The sequence below is a fragment of the Aquarana catesbeiana genome, linkage group LG06, assembly GCF_042186555.1.
Source record: "Aquarana catesbeiana isolate 2022-GZ linkage group LG06, ASM4218655v1, whole genome shotgun sequence".
In the NCBI taxonomy this organism is placed as follows: Eukaryota; Metazoa; Chordata; class Amphibia; order Anura; family Ranidae; genus Aquarana; species Aquarana catesbeiana.
The window spans coordinates 376,094,003-376,121,077 of NC_133329.1; positions in this window are offsets into that span (position 1 = coordinate 376,094,003).

Here is a 27,075-nt window from a genome sequence, read left to right on the forward strand (position 1 = left end):
AGGTTATCAGGCCTTGAAGCAAACATTGCTAAATCAGCGGCATTAAATATCTCAGCCCCTACTGCATTAATAGATCAGCTAAAGGGTCACTTCCCGTTTACCTGGGCATTAAACACTATCCCATACTTGGGAATCAAACTGCCTGCTAAAATGGAAAATGTATTCTCAACTAATTACCCCCCCCCCAATGTTCCGAAAAGTAGAAGAGGAATTGAAGGCATGGTCGAAGTGTGGTCTAGCCTGGTTAGGGAGGATTAACGTGGTCAAGATGACTCTACTACCACGCTTGTTATACCTTTTTTGCGCCCTCCCTATACCGCTGCAAAAAAGGTCACTCTGGAAAATTCAATTCAAAATAATTAAATTTATCTGGGTAAAAAAGGGGTCATTGATGTTGATTCTTTTTAAAAAACAGGGGGGATTGGGACTACCCAAATTGGGGTGGTACTACAAGACTGCACAATTGACCCAAATTTCCATAGCATTCTCTAAAGGCCCTAAGCCAGATTGGGTTACCATGGAACGACAGGCAACACCTTCCCACACAATTGACTACCTCCTCTGGTGTCCTCCCAAACTAATGTCGCGTACACACAGGCGGACTTATCGACCGGACTGGTCCGACAAACTTTCCAGCGGACTTTCGACGGACTTTTGACGGACTTCCGACGGACTTTCTAACGAATGGACTTGCCTACACACGATCACACCAAAGTCTGACGGATTTGTACGTGATGACATACACCGGACTAAAATAAGGAAGTTGATAGCCAGTAGCCAATAGCTGCCCTAGCGTTGGTTTTTATCCGCCTGACTAGCATACAGACGAGCGGATTTCTGGGTCTGGCGGAGTTACGACGTAAAGATTTGAAGCGTGTTCCAAATCTAAAGTCCGTCAGATTTGCGACTGGAAAAGTCCAGTGAAGGTCCGGTGAAGCCCACACATGATCGAATTGTCCGCCGGATTGTTAGACCAGTCCGGTCCAAAAGTCTGACCGTGTGTATGCCCCATTAGACCCACAGTGTTGGCCTTCACACTATCTCATTCCCTAGCCCTTTGTAACTCACCCCATAAACAGAAAACTCTAATATCTGACATGAAACCTCTTTACATCTATTCCATAATCCAGCATTTCCTCCAGGCATGAATATCTTAGCCTTCAAATGGTGGTTAAATAAAGGACTATTTAGAATTGGATTGCTTCACCTCACTGGGCCCTTTAACATCGGTGTACTGTACTAATAAACTCAAAATGCCGAACTTGGAGAGGTTCAGACTCTCCCAGATCAACCATTTTTTACACTCCATCTGGTTAAACAAAAATGAAAAATTGTGTCACTGGCGCAAAAATTGATCAAACATAATAATAATGAAATTAAGATGTGATCTGCTGCTGTTAAAAAGTCCTATAGCATAGATTAGGAAAAAATATATTTAAGATGCAACTGCGCTGATCCAAAAAGTGCAATATCACCACTAAAACGGTGTCTCTACCGTGTATACAAACCTTAACAGAAAAATATATAAACTGTAAAGTGCAACGTATCAATAAGTCAATATACAGTGCAAATTGTCAGGTGCAAAATATCAGAACCTCAGAACATAGGTATTTTACAATGATCCTCAAAGTTCACTTCCATTTAACATATGAGTTCAATGTGCATATTGTGCACCAATTCACATCCATGCTCTATAAAAACGACTTTTCACCACTTCATGTGCCACCATCACCTTCTGAAATGGACACTCACCAGAACCTAGAAAAAGCTTTGCCTTTGGTTTATATTGGGATAACCGCTCCACTTTCCTGACGCTCCTCCTACTAGGTTGCCACTAGTTACCCCTCATATCTCCATGCCAGTCTTAGTATCTCATAAGAAGTAAACATCCATCATTGCGCAACATACTTATATAAAATGTATTTTACCAATCAGATCGAGGCTTGGAACGCACACCGATCCCGGGAAACGAAGCAGCGGAGCTAAACCCTAAAACAAACTGCTGAAAAGACTCAGTGCTGGTCTAAATCCACTTTAATTGTGAGTGCACATTTTATACATTCTGGATGTTATCTTATTGGTAAAATACATTTTATATATGTATGTTGCGCAATGTCCCAGCTAGATTGGCCAGGTTTTATCCAGATGTGTCCCCCCTGTGCTTCAGAGGGTGCAACCTGATCGGCTCCATGTACCATACCTGGTGGACATGTCCACGTATCAGATCCTACTGGAACAGTGTATTCCACTTAATATGCAAAGTTACAGGGTAAGAGGCCCCTCAGGACCCGACAATCGCCCTTCTGAACCACAGGGTAGATAAAGCGCCTAAAAGTGCCCAGAACTTATTCTTTTTAATGCTTTTGGGTGCTAAAATTACCATTGCAGGTGCCTGGAAGAAATCTTTAGTGTCTCTTCTGGCAGCAAAAAATAAAATTTCCGGGATCATGTCCCAGGAACAAATAGTGTCCAAACAAGATAAAGTCCAACTCTTTGAATCAACCTGGGAACCCTGGGCAGAATACATCAAAGTACTGCTTTATCCTGGACATAAACCCCTCTAAAGGAAAACCCCCACTACTCCTTCTTCCTTCTACTCTCTCTCCTCTGGGAATTCTGCCCGACTGTCCTGGACTCTAACTCTTCCTCTCCCCTTTCTTTTATAATTGTCAAAAAAGGAAGGAAAAGAGCCAAACTTCAAAGTCTTACATTGGGTAACTCTTTCCTGGCAAGATAAATTCCAATTTTATGTTCTTTTGAATACCTAAATAAAAATTGAGATTTAACCGGTTTGCGGAGTAGGAACTTCCCCGATTCTCCTAAGACCCAGTCTGCACGAGGTCCAGATTATGGATAAAAAGGTTGTTGTCTGGATGGCATGGCCGGATTCCCCCTGTCCACAGCGTGACTGGGGCTCGGTCGAGGTGGGGTGGGCACTGACCTCCAGCATGCTGGAATACTCTTTAATTGTAACGGAGATCAGTATATAATCCACAAGGGGATTCTAAGTATTTACTTGTCTCTACGCCTCTTAAGCTGTGTACACATGAGCGGAATGTCCGACAGAAAAAGTCAGACGGAAGCTTTTCATCGTCTATTCCGATCATGTGTATGCCTCATTGGAATTTTTTTCCGAAAATTCTGACAGAGCTATAAATAGAACATGTTCTAAATATTTCCGACGGAACCAATTTCTATCAGGAAAACCACTCGTCTGTATGCTGTTCCGACGACCAAAAACAACGTTTGCTCTGAAGCAAGTACGAGACGGAAGCTATTGGCTACTGGCTATTGAACTTCCTTTTTCTAGTCCCGTCGTACATGCTGTACGTCACCGCGTTCTGGAAGGTCGGACTTTGGTCGGACTTTGGTTTGACCATGTGTAGGCAAGACCGCTTGAATGGAATTCCATTGGAGTTCCGTCAGAGAAACCTTCGGAGTTTATTCCGATGGCAAAACCAGTCATGTGTACGCGGCATTACATATATTTCTGATTGTTATTGTTTTTTTTGTTTTTTTTTCACAATTAAAGTTTATTGACAGCAAATATAGCATACAAGTGACTTATAAACAACGTTATTTTGTACAGAAAAGAAATTTATATCAGTTAACAATTTAACAATGCAAACTTTGCAAAAGGTAATGAAATGGTAAAGCATACATTATATGAAGTTTGATTTGTTTGAGAGGGAGGGAGAGGAGGTAAAATAAAAAAAGGGGGGGGGGAGGAGGAGGTGGGGGAGGGTCATGGTAAAACCAAATCAGTTTTTGACAGTCTGTTTGTTAGTCTAGAATATACATTGCTATGGAAGAATTTATCACATTTGTATCTATAGAGAGTGTGAGTAGTATAGAGACTATATTGTTATAAATTTTATCTGCGAAACCCCAGAGTTTTTTAGGTTGAGTTAATTGTTGTCATATATTCGTCTGAAAGTGTGAACAGATACCATGGTTGCCACATCTTGTTAAAATTGACATTTTATAAGTGTATTGAACTTTGTCATACCAATCTCTGATCCTTGGAGTGGTTATAGATTTCCAGTGTAGGGGGATCAAAGTTTTAGCTGCGTTCAATAGGTGCCTGGTTAGGGTCTTCTTATATTTGCTAAGTGTGTAAGAATTGACATTAATTAGGCAGGCTCCAGCATTTAGATTTAGTTTGGTCTCAGTTATGTGTTTTATCCAGAATTTTATTTTACTCCAGTATTTTTGGATCAAAGGGCACGTCCACCAAATGTGTAAAAACATGCCTATATCTTTGCCACATCTCCAGCAGGTATCTGAGGTTGTCGGAAACCACTTCCTGGCCCTCTGTGGAATCACATACAATTGGGTTAGTTTTTGTAGGACGTTTCTTGAGTCCACGTGTTTAGTGAACACTTATGGGCTAAGATACAAGCTTTTTCCCATTGAGCTTCGCTAATTTTGATATCCAGGTCTACCTCCCATGTTATTGTTAGCCATTCAAAATGTTTGACAATGGTAAGCTAAAACTAATCTATCATATCATATCACATTAATTTTACCCAATATGTACTGTTATGCTTCTATGAGAGGCCTTGCAGGCCATTAACATAAGTTCTAATGTTATTTTGTTTTTCACTGATGGAAATCAATAAAAATATTGAAACAGAAAAAATGCCTCCATATGGTGTAGATCAAACAGGTAGGTTTATTTAAAAAAGTACAAACATCGGATAAGATGTGTACATGTACTGGTGATCACGAATTAAAAGCAATGCGAGGAGCTGAGCTAGCAAACCCGACACGTTTCCTCCCACTGGACTTTAACTGGGGTATTAGCCAGCTCCCTACATTTATAGATAAGATACATAAAATTGAACAGCACAGTTCCGCTCACGACATCCAAACCCGGAAACATGGCCGCTGGCGTGAGCTGCACGCCTCGTTCTGGGAGCCACTGAGTGGAACAACACGGATCATGTGACCCCACGTGTGACATCTTAACTTAGTTATGGCCAACGTGCCGCGACGTCTAGCGCGTCCACGGCAACGTGCGTACCAAGCCTCAGATCAGACTATGTCAAGCCTCATTCTGAATCAGATGCCATAACGGCCAATAGTGATTGGCTGTGTGCGCTCCAAGCCTCAATATCGTTGTAAACAAGGCAAGGATGAACAACAAATTATTGCGTTTATGAAAAACCAATTACAATTCAAAAAATTGGCCCAAAATAGAGGAGGACGTCCCACATGAAGGTGCCATACATTGATATAGAACATATATGTACAAGAATATATCTATTAAATGCACGAGCCTGGGTTGGTACAAAATGAATAAAATTTGAACTAAGCTTGATTGATAAAGGCATTTATATCCCAATCTATATTCATGCCAAATGGGGAACATGACTTAAGTTCATGTATCCAGAATGTTTCAAGTCTGGAGACCCCTCGTAAACAAGAGTCACCCCTCCAATGAGGGATGAATTTGTCAATGATTTGGAACTGAGTTCCAGAGGGGTCTTTGTTGTGATATTTTAAGTAGTGACGGGGGACGCTATGATTGATACGGTCCTTCTGTCCTACCAAGTGGCACACGTGGTAAAATGTTTCATGTAGATGTAAATGTATCAGTTTTACGTCTCCCACAGATGTTATGTAGACACACATTGCACTTGCGGCAAGGGTAATAAGCTCTACACTGTTGGAAAAAAGAAATGGTTCTCGGGGGGGGTCGATAATATTCGGCGCAATCTGTCCTTGTATGGACTGTGAACCTCTATATATCACCCCTACATGTTCAGGGAGGTCTGGTCCCAGATATCTATCATTCTTAAAATATCACAACAAAGACCCCTCTGGAACTCAGTTCCAAATCATTGACAAATTTATCCCTCATTGGAGAGGTGACTCTTGTTTACGAGGGGTCTCCAGACTTGAAACATTCTACATGAACTTAGGTCATATTACCCGTTTGGCATGAACATAGATTGGAATATAAATGCCTTTATTAATCAAGCTTAGTTCAAATTTTATTCATTTTGTACCAACCTAGTTTCATGTATTTAATAGATATATTCTTGTACATATATGTCCCCCTCTATTTTGGGCCAATTTTTTTGAATTGTAATTGGTTTTTCATGAACGCAATAATTTGTTGTTCATCCTTGCCTTGTTTACAACCATATCGAGGCTTGGAGCGCACACAGCCAGGGCTGGACTGGGAATAAAACAGCCCTGGAAATAATTTCATACCAGCCCCATAGCATCATTATACCAGCCCAACATCATAACCATCATAACGTCATTATTTTCTTGTTCATAAAAAGGGAAAACCATATATATATATATATATATATATATATATATATATAAGTAAATTTCAGTTAAAAGTAGTAAAAGTGGAGCAATCATCAAGGGGACACCTGGGTCTCTGGGAATGTGGGGGGGGGGGGGCTCTGGTAACCAGAGACCACCTTCCGCAGAAAGAATACACTAAGGTAAGGGGGGGGCGTGGGTTAATGATATAGGGGGAAACCTTTGTATCAGTGCCCCCTTACACTATTGTATTTACTCCCCCTTACATCAGTGACCCCCCCCTCAGACTGGCCTGGTGGAGCTGTCACTGACCTCCTCTCAGGTGCACCTTGCAGGGATCAGTCAGTTGGCTCCAGCTTGGTTGCTCTGGTTTTCCTATAGTCTCTTCTCCACAGTCCACACACATCTGACTTCTCCCATGATCCCCATTCCAGCGGTGCTCCCATTCTTGACTCCTCTCCAGATTCCCTCAGAGACTGCAGACATGATATAAGACAAGAGATGGTCAGAGGTTGCGGACATGATACAAGAGATGGTTAGAGGCTGTGGGCATAGTACAGGAGATGTCAAGATGTCAGAGGCTGCGGGCATGGTACAGGAGATGGTCAGAGACTTAGGACATGATACAAGAGATGGTCAGAGACTGCAGACATGATACAAGAGATTTTCATAGACTGCGGACATGATACAAGAGATTTTTTAGAGACTGTGGGCATGATACAAAAGATTTTCAGAGACTGCGGACCTGATACAAGAGATCAATGCAGCCTCACCAGTGCCCATCTAATGCAGCCTCACTGTGCCCATCAATGCAGCCTCACTGTACCCATCCATGCAGCCTCACTTTGCCCATCATTGCAGCCTCACTGTGCCCATTATTGCAGCCTCAGTGTGGCCATAATTGCAGCCTCACTGTGCCCATCATTGCCGCCTCACTGTGCCCATCATTGCCGCCTTACTGTGCCCATTATCGCCACCTTACCGTGCCCTCATTGCAGCCTCACCGTGCTCTCATTGCAACCTCACCATCATTGTAGCCTTACTGTGCCCATCATTGCCACCTCACTGTGCCCATCATTGCACTCTCACCATGCCCATCATTGTAGCCTCACCATGCCCATCATTGCAGCCTCACATGCCCATCATTGTAGCCTCACCGTACCTATCATTGCAGCCTTACTGTGCCCATCATTGCCGCCTTACCGTGCCCTCATTGCAGCCTCACCATGATTGCTGCCTTACTGTGCCCTCATTGCAGCCTCCCTCACCATCATTGCAGCCTTACCATGCCCTCATTGCAGCCTCACCAGTCAGTGCGTGCATTACACACAGCGGGCATCTACCGCTGTGTCACAGAGCTGAGTGTGAAAAGTTTGGCCGTGCTGTGATAAAAGTCCTACCCTCCTCCTAGACCAGCTCATGTGATAGACTGAACACTGCGTCTATCACACAAGCTGCTCTAGGAGGAAGGCGGGACTTTTATCACACTCAACTCTGTGACACAGCGGTCTCCCGCTGTGTGACAAGTAGGCAGGAGGAGGGGAAGGAGGAGGGAGGGGAGCATTGCAGCCACAGCATAGATCAAAGCGGCCCCAGGGCAGGCGGCCTACTGGGAAATGTCCCGGTATCCTGGTAGGCCAGTCTGGCCCTGCACACAGCCAATCACTATTAGCCGTTATGGCACGTTGGCCACAACCAACTTTGGATGTCACATGTGAAGTCACATGTGAGGTCACATGATCGGCGTTGTTCGGCTCAGTGGCTCACAGAACGAGGCATGCAACTCACACTGGCGGCCATGTTTCTGAGTTTGGATGTCGTGAGCAGAGCTGCGCCATTCCCATAGGTTCAATTTTATGTATCTTTTCTATAAATGTAGGCAATATGGGGGAGCTGGCTAATACCTCAGTTGTGGTCCAGTGGGACTGTAGTTCAATTAATGCACTTTATGATATATTTTGCACATGAAAAATATGTCACTATTATTTTAGCACTACACCATGTGTTATAATAAATTAGAATCACTTGCAGAATTGAGCGATAGTGATTCGTGGGGATATTCGTCATCAAACACTGAAAGTAATGACAGCTACAATTCTGCAACTGAGCAAATTTCAGTGATTTTGGTTTTATTACATTATTGAATGCATTTTATTATTTTTATATTATTATTTGTTATAATTATTTATAGTTATTTATTATATGATAATTTATGATTTTGTGTTTCAAACTTTATCATACCCGGGATGTCTACTAGACTCTTGTTTGGACAGATTTAAGTGAGTTATTCCTAAGAATTACAGGCCTACAATATAAAACGCCAAATTTCCATGTGAAACAATGTACCGCTTTTAGCATCAAAAATCTGACATAACCATACCGCCAGGGAGGTTAAAGAGCTTTGTATTAATTGTAAAGGAGACTGGAAACACTTGTACTTTTTCTCATGCCATTGTGTGGTGTATTATGTTGGCAAGCATAAAGCCAATTAAAAAACATTTTTGGACTGTCTGTGCATTTTTACTTGCATAGTGAAGTAGATGGAAACAAAAGCTGTGGGTATAGATCATGAGTCTCCAAACTTTCTAAACAAGGGCCAGTTTACTGTGCTTCGGGCTTTGGGGGGGGGGGGGGGAGACTATGGTCAGTGGAAGTAGAAAATGCCCTGGCATCATTGGGGGTAAACAATGACCCATCTTGGCTTTAGTGGAAGGAATAGTACCTCATTGTTGGTATCAGTGGGAGGAATAGTACCCCATTGTTGGTATCAGTGGGAGCAATAGTGTCCCATTATTGGTATCAGTGGAAGTAATAGTACCCAACTGTTGGTATCAGTGGGAGGAATAGTACCCAATTGTTGGTATCAGTGGGAGGAATAATAACCCATCATTGGTACCTGTGGGAGGAATGGTGTCCCAACATTAGTGTCAGGGACGGATAAAGGCAAGCAAAGGCCCAATTCTGTCTGCGGCCCGCATTTGGGAGACTAATGGTATAGATGATCAGTTTAGTTCTCTTCTTTCTTTTCCCATATCAGTAAACAAGCCCAATTTAATGTTACCCCCAGAAGGTTTCTGCAAAGTGTTATTTATGTAAAGAGTAGATGAGTAACAATTCTTGAAACCCACATCTTTACACTGACCTTTGTTTTTGCTTTTTTATCTTCTTGTTGTTTAACAACATTGCATCATAAATACAGCAGATAAAACATGCCTCCACTGCACTCCAGACCCTCTGTGTACAACGGGAATTTGACTATTCCGTCAACACAAGTGTAATAAACACGCTAATGAGTCCCAGCAAATGGTATACAGATGACTGTTTGTTTGCAGCATCAAGACATTTATTAAGGTCAAGGTTATGCTTATTAAATGTGTTGGCACCTTCTGTCTACAATCCTGCAGACACATATAAAGAACATCATCCTGACCTTTTCCTTCATGTAGTTAATCAAGCTTTTCTAGAAACACAATTGAAATTCCATTCTTTTTTTCTTTGTCCTTCGAAGCATTTCAAGCTAAGGCTTCTTTCTTCTATCAGAGCTGACCATGTTAAAGGATTTAACAAGTGCTGAGACAATCAATTCAGGCCGCCTTGTTTCATCAAACAAAATGGTATGTTTTATATAAGCCCACTTAAAGGGAATATGCTGCTTGCCTTCCTGAAAGGTTTAGAGCTTCCAAACTGCATTAAAGTCAGTGTTGTCCCATCCTGGGGGCACGCCACATGGCTCATGAAGACCACTGATCTCAATACGGCCGGATGAATTTTAGATAGGAAGACATTGTAATCTTGTTGCAACAGTCAATCCAGCCGTAAACTGGCTCATTCCTCAGATTTTAGATGGGCTGCCATCAGCAAAGTCTCCTGTCTGTATTTTTTTAATTCTTTCTTGCCTCAATGTACTACTTGTCCAACTAAATTGAATGAAAGTTTCACATGAGTGGAACTGTATTTATAATGTAAACAAAAAGAGAATAAAATATGGTTGTACACCAAAAGTTATATAGAGAAGGAGTGGAATATACTTTAGTATATGTTTTATTATTTAAAGTAGTATAAGCTGATGTCCAGATTTACTTTCATATTAAATAGTTCAGTTGGGCCAAGTAGGCCCAAACAAACTATATCCTTCATTAACATGTGTGCCCATTAGGCACCAGGTCACCTGATAATGTCAACTTATGTCGAACACACAGGAGCGTGGCCTACGTGGTTTCGTCAGCATGCACAATCGAGTTGTCCATCTTTGATGCCGGCTGACGCTAATCGAGATGCACTTATATTTTAGCTATATGTAAGTGAAATGATTTATTTTATGAAAGCATTTGGAGGAGTTTACCTTATTTGTGGGTCTTTCTTTTAATATGCCATATCATCATTTCCATTTGGGAGAGAAGTTGTGAGGCAATCCGGAGTTGTGATATCCAGAGTCTGGGGGACAGCTACATAGCAGTAGACATGTGCACACTGAAATATTTCGTTTCGGAATTTTGTTTTCGTCTGAAAAATAAATTTATTTAGTTACTCCCGAAATTCGTTCTCATTTATTTCATTTTTCGTTAAAAATTGCATTAGTCCGAAAATCCAAATTAAGGTCGAATCTGTCATTGAAGGCTTATGGTGTCTGTCGAATGTTCAAAGAAGATTCGACGGAGCAGCTAAACTGTACGACGCCGTATAGTTTACCTGCTCCGTCTAATCTTCTTAGAACTTTCAACAGACACCATAAGCCAAAGTACGTGTGTACTTAGTTCTAGCTATTTTACTGCTCCACCTCTTTGGTTACAATCAGCCAATAACATCCATCATCATCATTATTTTTATCTATCTTTTCTCCCCTACGTCGAATCTTTCCTCCCCTACGTCGAATCTTTTCTCTCCTACGTCGAATCTTTTCTCTCTATGTCGAATCTTTTCTCTCTATGTAGAATAATCTTGGACTAATAGAGCTAAGGTTAGGCACATTCGACCACAGGTTTGATGGACACAGATTGTTATTGTCATCATCATGTCGAATCTCCTATCTATATCGAACTGTTGTAGCAACAAAAACGAAAATAAAGCATTTGTTTATGTCGGATCTTTCGTTTTTCGGACTCTGCACTTTCGTTATCGTTTGTTAAAACGATAACGAAAATACCTGAAATTCGGACGAAAATGCATTTGGACGAAAACGAATGCACATGTCTACATAGCAGGTCCCTAGGATTTCCTTACATGCTTACCATGTACGCTCGTATCTAGAGGGTCATGGTTCTCTGGTAAGCTACTCTGGAGCTCTTCTATGCACATGGTGGATTTGTGCAGTGGTCCTGCTTTCTGTTTTTCAATTCTACCAGTGGACACATTCTGCATTATGTATTGAAGCACTACACACTCTGCCTGTGGAACTTAATAATAGAACTGGAAGCACTATATTTGTGGTTTACTTACTTTCTAAGCAATTACATTTGTATTTTTTTATTATTATTATTATTAATAATATTGGATATTTTGATAATATTATTAGTATTGTGATACTGTATGTTTACTTTCACCTTGATTTATATTGGGATATAATACTGCCTTTCGGTTTATACAACTTTAGTCTCTGCATGCAAGGGTGACTCCTTAGGCCATAGGGTGGCTTCAAGAGAAAGGAGCCACCCTGAAACAGGAAACATGGGGCAATGGTCATGGCACCAGCTTAAACTGGAGCATAGGCAAGCATTAAAAGATAAAGAAGCTTCATGATCAGTAAATAATTAAATTAGCTAATATCACTTTAAATCTGATTCAAAGATTTACTATTACAACTTCTCTCTACTTTCAAATTTGCTTCAAGAACTCCTAAGCGATGATATGATTTTTCACTTTTTTTTTTTTCACTTAGTTGATGGCACAACTATCAGCCCATCCCTGCATGCCAATGTTCTAGGTGTAATCCTGGACTCTGATCTATTCTTTAGGCCCCCACATCCAATCACTGTCCAAATTTTGCCACCTCAACCTCCTCAACATCTCTAAAATATGCCCCTTCCTAACCAATGACACCACAAAGCTCCTAATTCAGTCCCTGGTCATCTCTCGCCTTGACTACTGCAACTCCCTTCTCATTGGGTTACCTTTACTTAGGCTCCCCCCTTCAGTCCATCATAAATGCTGCTGTCAGGCTCATCTACCTTACCAACTGTTCCCTGTCTGCTACTTCTCTCTGTCAATCCTTCCATTGGCTTCTGCTTCTTTTTAATTCAAAATACTAACAACAACTTACCTAGCCATCCACAACTCAGCCCCCAGCTACATCACTAGCCTAGTCTCAAAATACCAACCTAATCATTCTCTTCGTTCCTCCCAAAACCTCCAGCTCTCTAGCCCCCTCATCACCTCCTCCCATGCTCGCCTGCAGGACCTTTCCAGATCCCCTCCCTTCCTATGGAACTCCCTACCCCAATCTGTCCGATTATCTTTTACTCTGTTTTTAGACAATCCCTGAAAACCCTCCTCTTCAGAGAAGCCTATCCTGCCTCCACTTAACAACTGTACTTTTATTTTCTCCATCAGGTCATCCCCCATGTTATTACCTTTTGATTCGCTTGACCTTCAGTCCTAGATTGTAAGCCATAATGAGCAGGGGCCTCTGATTACTCTTGTTTTAAATTGTATTGTAACTGTACTGTCTGCCCTCTTGTTGTAAAGCGCTGCACAAACTGTTGGCGCTATATAAATCCTGTATTACAATAATTATAATAATACAGTGTAGTTATCAGCTGCTTTGTTTGCATTTTAGCATGCACTGAGAATCAATCACCTGCTTCTGCCGATCGATACTGAGTTACCTATAGCAGCCGACGTAGCTACATGTGTAGGAATGTGCCCAATGGGGTGGGACCTTAGGAAGGTACATCTTGTGTTTATAAAGCAGTATTTCAAGATTTATCCTAACTACTTTCTAAAGTGCTACCCTCATAGCATTTTGGCAGAGACTGGAGCTGTCATTCTTTTCTTTTGGGTAAAAAAAATTTACATAATGGGATTTTTGAGGGTTTTTCTATCTTTTAATAAAGGACTTTACACTTTTTATGAATAGGTTCTTAAAGCAGTATTTCAAGAATTATTATGGCCACTTTCTACAGTGCTACCTGCATAGCAATATATAATCTTGCACATATATGCAAGATCATATAAATATATTTTTTAGCTTGATGTCACTGCAGCTAAGTAGCCCTATATCAATCAAGGCATTGGGGTGGTTTTTGGTGGGTACTGAATGGATAATGCTCTCTCCCAGCATGTACGACATGTCGATGTCATATAATGTTGCCGATGGGTGTGATGTCAGGACAAAGAAACTCTGGAGAGAAGGAAAACAGGAGTAGGTGCTGTGCCCAATACTTTCTATGGTGAAAGGTAAGTACCTGTATTATTATCCACGCGAAGACCAGGCCTATTCTAAGACTTCTCTCCTACGTTAAAAAATCTGTATTTTTTTGCTAGAAAATGACTTAGAACTACTAAACATTATATATATATTTTTAGCAGCTATCTTAGAGAATAAAATGGTGGATGTTGCAATTTTTGTATGTGACACGGTATTTACGCAGCATTTTATCAAATGAAATTTTTTTGAAAAAAATATAGTGTAATGAATTTCAATGCAAAAAAACCCAATAATTAACCCAAATTTGTGATAAAATCTAAAAGCTGATGTTACGCTAAGTAAATAGATACCCAACATATCACACTTTAAAATTATGCACGCTCGTGGAATGGTGACAAACTACGATAAATCGCCATTAAAATATTTACAGGTTAACAGTTTAGAGTTACAAAGGAGTTCTAGTGCTCAAATTACTGCTATAGCTCTCGCAGCAATACCTCACATGTGTTTACATATGCGTTTGTCTCTGCATGCTAGCACAGAGTGACGGGGGCTCTTAATTATTTCTTTTTCATTATTATTACTTATTTTATTTATTTTAATTTTTTTATACTGCCCCTTTCATTTTTTTAATCCTATTAAAAAAAAATATTATCACAAACATCCTTTGTGATATAAATAGAGCATGACAGATTCTCTTTATGGAGACATCTGGGGTCTATAAGACCCCAGATCTCTCCTCTACTCTTGAAAGCATGAGATCAAATAAAAACATTGAACCCATGCTTTCCAGAAAAAATTGCAGTGTTTACATCTGCGCTAACCAAAAGTGGCAAGAATGCTTGTGGAGTGATGGGATTGAATATTTCTGTTAGTCGGTAGGCTTTTTCTTTTGGCTAGTTGGTGGACATGATTGATGTGGATTACATAATGGGATTTTTGTTTCTATTTTTTTAATCAAAGACACCAAACGTGTGTCTTTACACTTTTTTTATGAATGAGTAGGGGTACCATATTCCTCCATTCACATAGGGAGAGGGCAGTATCTGGAGGCCCCTTTAAAGAGGGCTGACCTGAGCCCCCCATATAGTTTGTTTTACATTCCCTTGTTTATTAGTCAGAAATTGGCATTACCATTGACTCCTATTTATTTTAATAAAGTTCGCTGAACCCATCTTGAATTGAACCCAAGTGCATTTGGCTCATTCCTACTGTTGATTTCTCCAGGAACACACTTCCTATTCTAGGGTGTTTACTCGCTGCACTGTATCTTTGGAGGAACAACATTATAACCCTAGGGCAAAACTACAGAACAAATCACCTATACACTCCTTTCTTCATAGGGAGTCCACAGGCATAGCTAGAAACAATGCTAACTAACAACAGTCAGGAGAGTACACTGGAAAATATCAACTCACAAGCTTTTTAGCAGAATCAATCAATTGTTTTGTTTTGTTTTGTTTTTTTCAATTGTAAGACAACATAATTTCCTTGACATTTTTCCTTTTTTTTTTTTTTTTGCAACATATGTTTTTATGTTTTTTATTGCATTCTGTTGTGAAGTAGTACAAAAAAGAACATAGTTAATTGCCTTTATTTGTTGGGTGTATATTTTTTAAGTGAGCTAAAAAAACAGACTATAGTAAAGAATAAAATATAGAACATTCCTTTGGAGATTTGTTATAAAACCTTTACTTTTCACAACATGCATCTTCTATTTATTTTAACTACTTTTGTATCTAGTCATTGGCCTTCACTGTGTTTATTTTCCAAAGAATGGCCTCCAAACAACCATAAAGAAAAGATTTAAGAAAAAAAAAAAAAAGAAAAAGACAAACTTTTTTCTATTCTATTGGTTTTGCAGTCTCTTCAGATGAGAATGTTGTTGTTGCTTACATAACATATTTATCTGCGTATCTAGAACTACTACATTGAGAGAAGTCCTTCTCTTTTTTTCCCTGTACATTGCCTTGTGGGAACTATTTTTTCCCCCTAAATTACTTCCATTTGTGACATAACAGTTTCAAATACAAGGACAACTTAACAAATATGTTTCTTCCACAGAAAAGGTGATGGTAATAAGTTCTAGTATGTTGCAGTTTTTTTTTGGAAATGGTCTTTAGCACCATTTATTAATAGTATCTATGGTAAGACTAAATGCTTCCTTACCGTAAATTTGTAATGCCTGCATAATTTCTTTTTGAGACAATGTCACAGTTAGATCATTGATATACTTTGCCACTGCTGCTCTCTTGAGACAATTTTGCTACAACATCTGAAGTGCCTTATAAATGGTCCAATTATCTGTGCATTAATTAAATGTTTTAAGCCTAATTTTCAGTTTTTACAATGCGTGGGTTGTGTATTATTAAAAGTAAGCATAAAGGCAAAAATCTGTCAAGGTAGCAAAAGTTATCTGTTGATCAAGTGTAAAATAAAGGTAAAATTTCAGCCAAAATAAAAAGTAGTAGTAGTAGTGAATAACTATTGCTGCAATTTTCAGCTTCAATCCAGAGTTTTCTCCCGCTGTTGTGGCCTTCAATCTGATGGCCAACAACATTCAACGTATAGGCAGGCTGCCTACAGTTTGTGAGTTAGACAGTGGCTGACCCAGGCTGGGGAAGAGGTTAATATTCTGTACCTTTGTTCCTGGGTTTTTGAACTCTGCCTATCCACTCTTTTATATAAAGGGAGGGGGGAAAGCCGGGTTCTGAGGCTCACGTTCTCCCTGTACAAGATGCTGTGACCAGTCCGCTGGAGGACACCAGAAGGCCAGGGAGGGATCTGCCAAGCTTTGGGGAAACACCAGTCATGGACTACCACCGTGTTGAGGTATGCCTAGGCAGACTAGTTGAGTTAGTTAGGGGATGTTCCGTTAAGATTGTTCATGTTCAACTGTATCGCCAAATTGTACAAGTAACGTTGCATCAACTGTTCTAAGCCTGGTATGAAGTCATTTAAAGGGTTGCATGATGCTTCCCGGTGTTCGAAAGGTTCCTTGCTCTGTGCTTTGTGGTGGAGGGGGGGTTATGGTGTGGGGTTGTTTTTCAGGGATTGGACTTGGCCCCTTAGTTCCAGTGAAGGGAGCACTTAAGGCATCAGCATACCAAGACATTTTGGACAATTTCATGCTCCCAACATTGTGGCAACAGTTTAGGGATGGCCCCTTCCTGTTCCAACATGACTACGCACCAGTGCCCAAAGCAAGGTCCATAAAGAGCAAGTTTGGGGTGGAGGAACTTGACTGGCTTGCACAAAGTCCTGACCTCAACCCGATAGAACACCTTTTGGATAAATTGGAGTGGAGACTGGAGCCAGGCCTGTTTATCTAACATCAGTGCCTGATCTCACAAATGTGCTTCTGGAAGAATGGTCAAACATTCCCATAGACACACTCCTAAACCTTGCAGACAGCCTTCCCAGAAAAGTTGAAGCTGTTATAGCTTCAAGGGGCTGGGCAACTCAATATTGAACCCTACGGTCTAATGCCCCGTACACACGGTCGGATTTTCCGATGGAAAATGTCCGATCGGAGCGTGTTGACGGAAATTCCGACCGTGTGTGGGCTCCATCGGACATTTTCCATCGGATTTTCCGACACACAAAGTTGGAGAGCAGGAGATAAAATTTTCCGACAACAAAATCCGTTGTCGGATATTCCGATCGTGTGTACACAAATCCGACGGACAAAGTGCCACGCATGCTCAGAATAAATAAAGAGATGAAAGCTATTGGCCACTGCCCCGTTTATAGTCCCGACGTACATGTTTTACGTCACCGCGTTTAAAACGATCGGATTTTCCGACAACTTTGTGTGACCGTGTGTATGCAAGACAAGTTTGAGCCAACATCCGTCGGAAAAAATCCATGGATTTTGTTGTCGGAATGTCCAAACAAAGTCCGACCGTGTGTACGGGGCATAAGACTGCGATGCCATTAAAGTTCACGTGCATGTAAAGGCAGGTGTCCCAATACTTTTGACAATATAGTGTGTATATATATTATACTCTATATATAAAGAATATATTCTATTCTTATAAAGGAAATAAAAAAATAAGTATGTTAAACTAATCAAATAAGGTCTGCTTCCCCTATTCCCCTATAAGATGTGTTGCTAGGCTATCCCTAGGTAACCTGAATATATAGAGCTACCTTTGTAAACAATGCTATTATTAAAGAAACACACATGGATCTGTGCATCAAAAAACTGGTTCTGATTGGTTAAACTGTTTAAATTGTGAGCTTTCCTCTGTGCTCTGTTAATGAATGACTGTGTAAAGAATACATCAAATCCATCCATTGCATTTGATAATTTATATATTCTTCTATTTATGGATGGTAGAAAGAGCTTTTATTTATAAAAATCCTATGTTGTTTTTAGGTATAATGCTCCAACATGGACACAAAGAAAGCATTTTTGCCTGTGTTGTCAAGGCAACATTTCTTGCGGGTCAATGAAATAGTTTTAAACTGAGCAAATATTTAATCCTCCCAGAATGAGGAAAATGAAACATTCCTGCAGTAGCATGGAGATGAAAGATTAATTAGAGAATACACTTTGGTTTGTATTGCTTCATTTCCTGCTTTGACCCAAATGGTATATTATTTGAATTAGAAGCCAATTAAGTAAACTTTAATGTTATCAAATGATTTAATTGGATTGCTGATAACCATTCTGTTGAAAAATAATTGAACTTGGAAGGAAAACAATTTTTTTTTTACATTTTTACAATCTGTATTATATGTTTTTAAACTGGTGTTTTTAAATATTTTTTTGTTATATTAATGGAATTATTATTTTTTGGTTATATTCATAAAAATAATTATTTTTATAAACATGCCATATTAGGCCAATGATGTCATGAGCACCCCTGCCCCTTTGTGTACATATAGCTACAGGAAGGGCAATGCTCCGGCCATAGCTGGTTGGTCCAGCACTGACAGTTTTCTTTTAGGTTTAGCCAAACGTGATTTGGACTGAACCCAAGCTCATCCCTATTTGACAGTCTTAACCTAGAAAAATGCTCAGAGCTGAGTGATTCATACTACCCAGGGAAGATCAGCTAATAAATGTTTGCTGATGTCCCTTCAAACTTCCACCTGACACCTGCCATAGAGGTCCCAGACCCCCGAGAGGAATAAGTAGGCTCAGGACACATGGTGGGGTACAGAAAGTGAAGGGAAATCTAAAAATTTACAGTTGTCACCACAATAGGAAGAGTGATTAAATATTCCAATCAGACCCCTGTTCAAGTGAGGAGGGCTTTTCCCCACACTTTTGAGAGATTTTAGCTCACTTTCTGTTGTACTTCTAGAAAAAGAAAACAAAGGCTTTAACCATTCCATACAACAGGTGTCCAACTTGCGGCCCACCAGTTGCATGCAGCCCAAGTTGGTTACGAATGCAGCCTAACACAATATTGTAAACATACTTAAAAAAGTTTATTTTTTATTTATTTATTTTTTGTTAAAAAAAAATGCATTTACACTGGCGGTTGAAGAAAAATTTGACCGTGTCTTTTTACTGGACTTTTATAAGTTTTATCTTCCAAAAGAAAAATATCCCATGCTTCAAAATCACGCCTTATTCATGTCACCTATATTTGTGAGCAACAATTTTCAAGGATGAAGAACACAAAGGGCAAAATTGGAACCAAAATATCTGATGAGCACCTTAAGAATTAATTGAGAATTGCTCTTCCATCCATCCAACCAGATAGTGATGCGTTAGTTTATCAAAAACAATTTAAAATATTGCAGTAGTTTTATGTTGCCGTCTTTTACTTTTATAATAAAAAAAATTACAAAAAAAATACGTTTTATAACTCAGATAGGTACATTATCTATATCAATGATTGTTAACTTATGATCTGCCTGATTTGTTCTGCTTATCAGCTATCCTAAGGCCTCATACACACTAGGTGTTTTTTCAGCTGTCTCCTGGGGCGTCAGATGTTTTTTTTTATTGAATCCCCTGTATGTTAGCCTATGTGTCCATGCACACATAGGCTTTTAGCAGTGTTTAGTGACAGAGGTTTTTATAGGCAGAGGAAATTATAAAGAAAACACTGGCATTATGTCCAGGAGCAGTAATGTTGGTAGAAACAAACGATTGACGCTACTAAACGCTGCTAAATACGTCTAAATGCGCCTAAACACGCAATAATGCTAGACACGTTTAGCTCTTGAGTGTTAATTCATATCAATGGCCAGAATAAATTAATATTTTGGTCAATTAAAGTAATTAACGCCCAAGCTCTTGACGCCTATAAACACTTGTAAAAGCTTTAGACACCTTTACAAGCTTCAGGCTTTTTTCTGCACAGATATAAACAAGGCCTGGGGAATGCCCAGGAAAAATTCCAAGCCTACTTACCACCAGCTCGCAGACAACCAAATTAACCTGTCTAACAGTATGCGTTAAAAACAGGGGTTTAGTCCGCACGCATTTGCAAACGCATGCGTAAGCCACAGAGCCTCGTAACGTCACCCCGATATCTGTGGTCCTAACACTAAACTATGAGTGTCCCCACAGTGGAGGCACATACGTTCTGATGGATAAATGAGAGCAGGTGGACTGAAGGGCAGCCCATCCCTTCTTAAAGGTACAGGAGCACACCAGACACCCAGCAAATAGCACAATGGCTGCAAAGGTGCTGGTGCGCTGCTGGACCAATTCACACACCAAGGTGATCTCATAAAACTTGCCACCATCCTCATTTATAGCTGGCTATCGCAGTAAGCGGCATTGGAGGGCTACAAACAGATTTAAACAAGGCCTGGGGAATTTTTTCTGCACAGCTCTGAGAAAGGGGACGAGCCCCCGAAACGTATCAGCTTGCTTGCAGTGGGATGTTGTTGGAGCACTTGTATCCTGTACCACACAACATCTTCTGGTCTACAACCCCTGGCAAAAAGTATGGAATTACGACTCTTGGAAAATGTTCATTCAATTGTTTACTTGTGAAGAAAAGAAAAAAAGACTAATCACAGACATGCCTTAAAACTATTTTCATTTAACATTCCAACCTTCTGGCTATAAGAAACACTTAAAAAATTTAAAAAGAAAGAAAACTGTAGTCAATTGCAACTGTTTTTGCAGATCAAGCGGAGGAAAAAAGTACAGAATCACTCAAGTCTGAGGAAAATATTATGTAATCACCATATACTTGCAGTTATAAAACAAACATCTGCATCAGATTACGTCTGCTAATTAGTCTGCAGTTAAAAAAAGAGTGCTTGCACACCTTGGTGAGCTGCTGCGCCAACCTGATTGACATGAGTAATGGCTCCTACAGGAGAGATGTGAGTGGAAACAAAGGAGAGGATTATAAAACTTCTTCAAGAAGGTAAATCATCACAGAATGTTGCAAAAGATGTCGGTTGTTCTCAGTCAGCTGTGTCTAAAATATGGACCAAGTACAAATCAAATAGGAAGGTTGTTAAAGGGAAGCATAATGGTAGACCAAGGAAGACATCAAAGCGTCAAGATAGAAAACTTAAAGCAATATGCCTTGAAAACAGAAAATGCACAACAAAACAAATGAGGAACAAATGGTCAGAAGCTGGAGTCAATGTCTGTGACCAAACAAGACAATGCCTAAAGAAAATGGGATTTACATACAAAAAAGTGAAACGAAAACCATCATTAACACCCAAACAGAAAAAAACAAGGTAGTGTGGGCTAAAGAAAAGCAATCATGGACTGTGGATGACTGGATGAAAGTGATATTCTGTGATGAATAACGAATCTGCATTGAGCAGGGTGATGATGCTGGAACTTTTGTTCGGTGCCATTCCAATGAAATGTATGAAGACGACTGCCTGGAGAAAACATGCAAATTTCCACAATCATCGATGATATGGGGTTGCATGTCAGGTAAAGGTACAGGGGAGATGACAGTCATTAAGTCTTCAATATATACCCTCCCTTCTAGATTGTAAGCTCTAACGAGCAGGGCCCTCTGATCCCTCCTGTATTGATTTGTATTGTAAGTGTACTGTCTGCCCCATGTTGTAAAGCGCTGCGCAAACTGTTGGCGCTATATAAATCCTGTATAATAATAATAATAATAATAAATGCACAAGATTATATCGAGATTTAGGACACTTTTCTTATTCCATCAATAGAAAGGCTGTTTGGTGATAATGACATCCTTTTTCCGGATGATAATTTATCTTGTCATAGGGTAAAAGCCGTGAAAACTTTCCTTCAAGAAAGACATATAATGTCAATGACATGGCCTGCAAATAGTCTGAACCTCAATCCAATTGAAAATCTATGGTGGAAATGGAAGAAAATGGTCCATGACAAGTCTCCAACCTGCAAAGCTGATCTGGCAACTGCAATAAGAAAAGTTGGAGCCGGATTGATGTTCTGATAGAATACTGTTTATCGATAGTTAAATCCATGCCTCAGAGAATTCAAGCTGTTATAAAAGCCGGAGGTGGTGCAACAAAGTACTAGTGGTGTACTGTAGTGGTTTTTTTTCATGATTCCATAATATTTTCATCAGAATTGAGTGATTTTTATATTTTTCCTCTGCTTTATCTGCAAAAACAGTTGCATTTGACTACAGTTTTCTTTCTTTTTTTCTTTTTTTTTAAGTGTTTCTTAAAGCCAGAAGGTTGGAATGTTAAATGAAATAGTTTTGAGGCATGTCTGTGATTTTTTTTTTCTACACAATTAAACAATTGAATGAACATTTTCCAAGATTCCATACTTTTTGCCAGGGGTTCTACATATTCCTTTATACTGCACTTTTGTGAGTATTCATTTTTATTGGTTTATATCCTTCCTATTAAATTTCTGGGTAATGCACTAGGTTGTTTGCGCCTTCCTCGTTTGTTCTTCTTGTAGTTTCATATTGATTCCCCCATCTGAGGAGGGCTGCATTCGCCAGTTCAGTCTTATCTCTCTATGAAGGACCTCTGAGTGCTGGGCGTGACTGTCTTTTCATTTATTTTTTCTGCCAAAACGCTCCTGCCAGGATGAAAGGCTTCTAAGAGAATTTGCAAAATGCCCTGTGTGCATAAGGCCTTATTATTTTTGTTATTGCATTTTATGTGTGGCCCAGGACAATTCGTCTTCTTCCAATGTGGCCCAGGAAGGTCAAAATATTGGACACCCTTGCCCTACAATATCCAATGATGAAAAAAAAAAAAAGAAAGAAAATTGCTACAACATTTTAAGCTATTCTATACATGTATGTGTTTTTTTTTTGCATAGTTGGTTTGTCCAGGTTTCTGAAATGTTTTAGATTTGTTTTTCAAACAACAATATATGGCAATTGTAAATAGAATAAAACTAACAGTTCAATTTAGTTGCAAAACTAAGTCAAATGTCTTACCAGTGGGATATTCTACAAGCAGTATTTTAAATAAGGCAGATGAGTCATAGAGAAGTGGCACCAGCCTAACGCAAGTTTGAAATTTGAAAGTAATTTATTGAATTCATTTGTATTTATTAGATTTCTGCTACTTTGCAACGATGCTACCCATAGCCCATAACATTATGTATAAGAATTAAACCGCACTTCCTAAATTCATATATGATAGAGTGAGTGACATGTGTGTCTCAGCCTGCACAGAGCCACCTGTCAGGAAATCCGACATCACTTTTATTCTTAACCAAATTAGAATTGCTAACTCTCCAAACTCGCTTTGGGATTTCATATGAGGGACATTTAGTATGTAAAATCGGAGATAACACTGGCATGAAATTGGCTTCCACATTTATTGAAATAATGTAAATATTTTAGGTTTAAAGATAAATTAATTCTGATTGTTTTGTAGAAATGTTCTTGTGTTGATATAGTGACTGACAGAGACCAGTCAAGGACAACCAAGGACAGGATCCTCAAGGATATGTTCTGCATGAAAGTAAAACCCCCAAAATGTATAATAGCTACAAGACATTTAAAGATATTCTCTGAGCAAACAGATAAATACTTGGCTGGGGGAAAAAAAAAAATATTTATATATATATATATATATATATATATATATATATATATATATATATATATATATATATACATATACACTATATTATGAAAAGTATTGAGACGCCTGCCTTTACACACACATGAGCTTTAATGACATCCCAGTCTTAGTCCGTAGGGTTCCATATTGAGTTGGCCCACCCTTTGGAGCTATAACAGTTTCGACTCTTCTGGGAAGGCTGTCCACAAGGTTTAGGAGTGTGTCTATGGGAATATTTGACCATTCTTCCAGAAGCACATTTGTGAGGTCAGGTGTTCTATCGGGTTAAGGTCAGGACTTTGTGCAGGCCAGTCAAGTTCCTCCACCCCAAAGTTGCTCATCCATGTCTTTATGGACCTTGCTTTGTGCACTGGTCCAAATCATTTGGTGGAGGGGGGATTATGGTGTGGGGTTGTTTTTCAGGGGTTGGGCTTGGCCCCTTAGTCACAGTGAAGGGAACTCTTAAGGCGTCAGCATACCAAGACATTTTGGACAATTTCATGCTCCAAACTTTGTGGGAACAGTTTGGGGATGGCCCCTTCCTGTTCCAACATGGCGGCACACCAGTGCACAAAGCAAGGTCCATAAAGACATGGATGAGTGAGTTTGGGGTGGAGGAACAGATTTTGCACTCTCCAGCTTTAGTAAATCTCTCCCATAAGGTCTTTCCACTGCTCACTCTTTCCACCTATCAGCACAGTATTGAAGACGATAGCGAGATACATTTAGTTTTTAAACCTTACTTGTATGTAATACATTTTTAATGAATACATAACTGCATTATTCAGCCTTTTTTATCTGCTTGGAGTTTAGCTGAAAGCAACTGTATTCTCATAGCTACATGTGGTGTAATACATATAATTATGCCATTTAGTATATTAATCATTATTTTCTTTACACATGCCTTCATTTCTATTTTTCTGCAGGTTTGTCCTCAGACCCAACTATCCAACCAAGTTGATAGCGAAATGGCTTGGTATAATCTATAATACTGCAATACAAAATAAAAGTGAAATGATTTCCTATGGCGAACTGTTGTCCCTAGTGCTTAAGCTGTGTGAAATTCTCTTTTAATTTGTGAAATCATTAGCACCACCAGGACTTAAAAATGTTATTAGCAGGTTGATAAGGAAGAAAAAGGAGGAGCCAGGGAGTGCAAAATATAAGCAGATTAAACGACTGCTTTGAATTTGAAATATTGAAGAAATTTTAACCTAATCTATGTGTTTTTTTTTTTAAATGAATATCCCTGTAAATACTGATAAATGGGTCCCTTTAATCAGTTCACCAAGCAGGGAGTGCACATTAAACCCTCCCCATACTGGTACCCCCTTCCTCAGAAAATGATACCAAAAGGCAAGAATCAGGCATTGATTTAATCCTATTCTTTATGACCTTTACAAAAGCAACCTCCAGTGTTAATGGGCATGTAGATGTTGTTAGCATGACAGGGAGCCTACATGCCTCTGCCCATAGAGATACCACCCTGAATGTTTGGTTTTGTTGCCACAACATTTTAGTAACATTTCAATTTGTTATACGTATTACTTGTATGAAAAAAGTATCCTGTTCTCTTTGTATTGCTTCCTTTGTGTGAAATACCTGCTGTTCATGACAGCCCCTTTGCTGTCCTATTCAAAACTGACCACACTAAGCAGGAGAGCACAGTTTGGTCATTTTTCTGGCTGTTCTGAGAACTCAGCCTGCTCTTCTCCAATTATCAGACTCGTGCTGATACACCCCTCCTCCTTAAACAGCCATTCACTGGTAAGACCAGTGTGTTGCTGCTTCTCCTCTCCCAGCTCTCTAAGATATTTATGTAGCTGGGAATAGAGGGTATGTGATCTCTTTTAAAAAAGAGGACAAAAGATATATATATATATATATATATATATATATATATATATATATATATATATATATATATATATTGTTTTAGAAATTAACATATGGTTTGCCTTTCATTCCTATTTTAAACTGAATGAGTTGCTTTACAAGGTAAGCGTTCACATATACTATAAAGCATAAGAATCTCAAAAATGCAGATACAGATAACCCATATCAAATAGACAGTGCAATCAAAAAGTATTACCCAAAAGTTCAATACGATACTAATAATACATAGTGAAAATGCAAATGTGCAATACAGTAATAAGAAATAGGCAAACATACAATTCATATGCGATTAAATGCAAAAAAGGAATAAAAAAAGTTGCAAACACAAACGCACATTATAGTGCTAGAGAAATAAATTTCATATGTGATCCAAAAAGTAAAATGTCCACATGTGCAATCCTGTGCAATATATAATAGACAAAAAGGTATATAGGAAAAAATGAAACACAGTAAATGCTTAAAAAATGTGCAACAAAGTTCTTAAGTGGCTAATTCTTTTTTTATACTATAAAGCATACCTAAAGCCCAAACTTTTTTTTGGGGGGGGGGGAGGGGGTAGAGTAGGGGCAGGTTAAAATGCCCTATCAGGCTTTTTGTTTTGCAATATGTGTTCCATTTGAGAGATTTCCCTTCACGTCTCATTCTATTAAAAATGTTCTCTTCTGTCACTGTTGTGATTACTAATTAAATTTTGCATTTTTAAATGTTGCTATTTTTTCTAAATATTGTATTTTTTTTTCCATTCTCAATGGCAATGTTCACTAGGACAAATAGAGAGAGGGCACCTCCTTAATGGGGACACGGGCACCAATAAAAACCTAACTTGATATTCTAACCCTCTATCCAAAAAAAGAAGAAAAAAAGTTTTGGCTTCAGAAATACTTTAGGAATTGACCCTCAAAGTGCTTGTAAAGAAACAAAGGTCATTACTACAAGAGTCAATACCATACTGCTAGCCTCAAATAGACAGATAAAAAACTGTTACTTCCCTTGATCAATGCTTACACCTCTACTACTGGCCAGATCTGTTTTTTTTTTTTCTTTACTTCTTCTTTTTTTCTTTACTTTGTCTCCTCGTTTTTGGATTCCATCTTTAGACTGTTATTTATTTCCACGCCTTATGTTAAAGCTCATAATCCCCATAATGTATTGTCATTTTCTTTTCTGATATGTTATATGTTTAAAACATTCAATAAAATCTTTATGGGGAAAAAAATAAAGCTGCTACTGAACTTTAAACATTCACAGACATATGCCTGGTTGAACATTCATTGCCAGCACATTTGTTAATGTGCAGTGAATGCCAGGGTATTCAGAACGACACATTTATCTAGAGGCATAATATTGTATCTCAGCTCAGTCCTGTCATTAACATTTTAGCTAGCACAGGATTAGGGAAGACCAGAATAAAAAAAGGCAGTTTTCCCATTATTAAAATTAAACTGCATAGGTGAAATTTGTTTGAAAAAATAGTTGTTGTTTTTTTTTTTATTAATCTAATGGGCATTTTTGGAGTGTATTTAGAATAGTTTTGTTTAAAGAGGAAG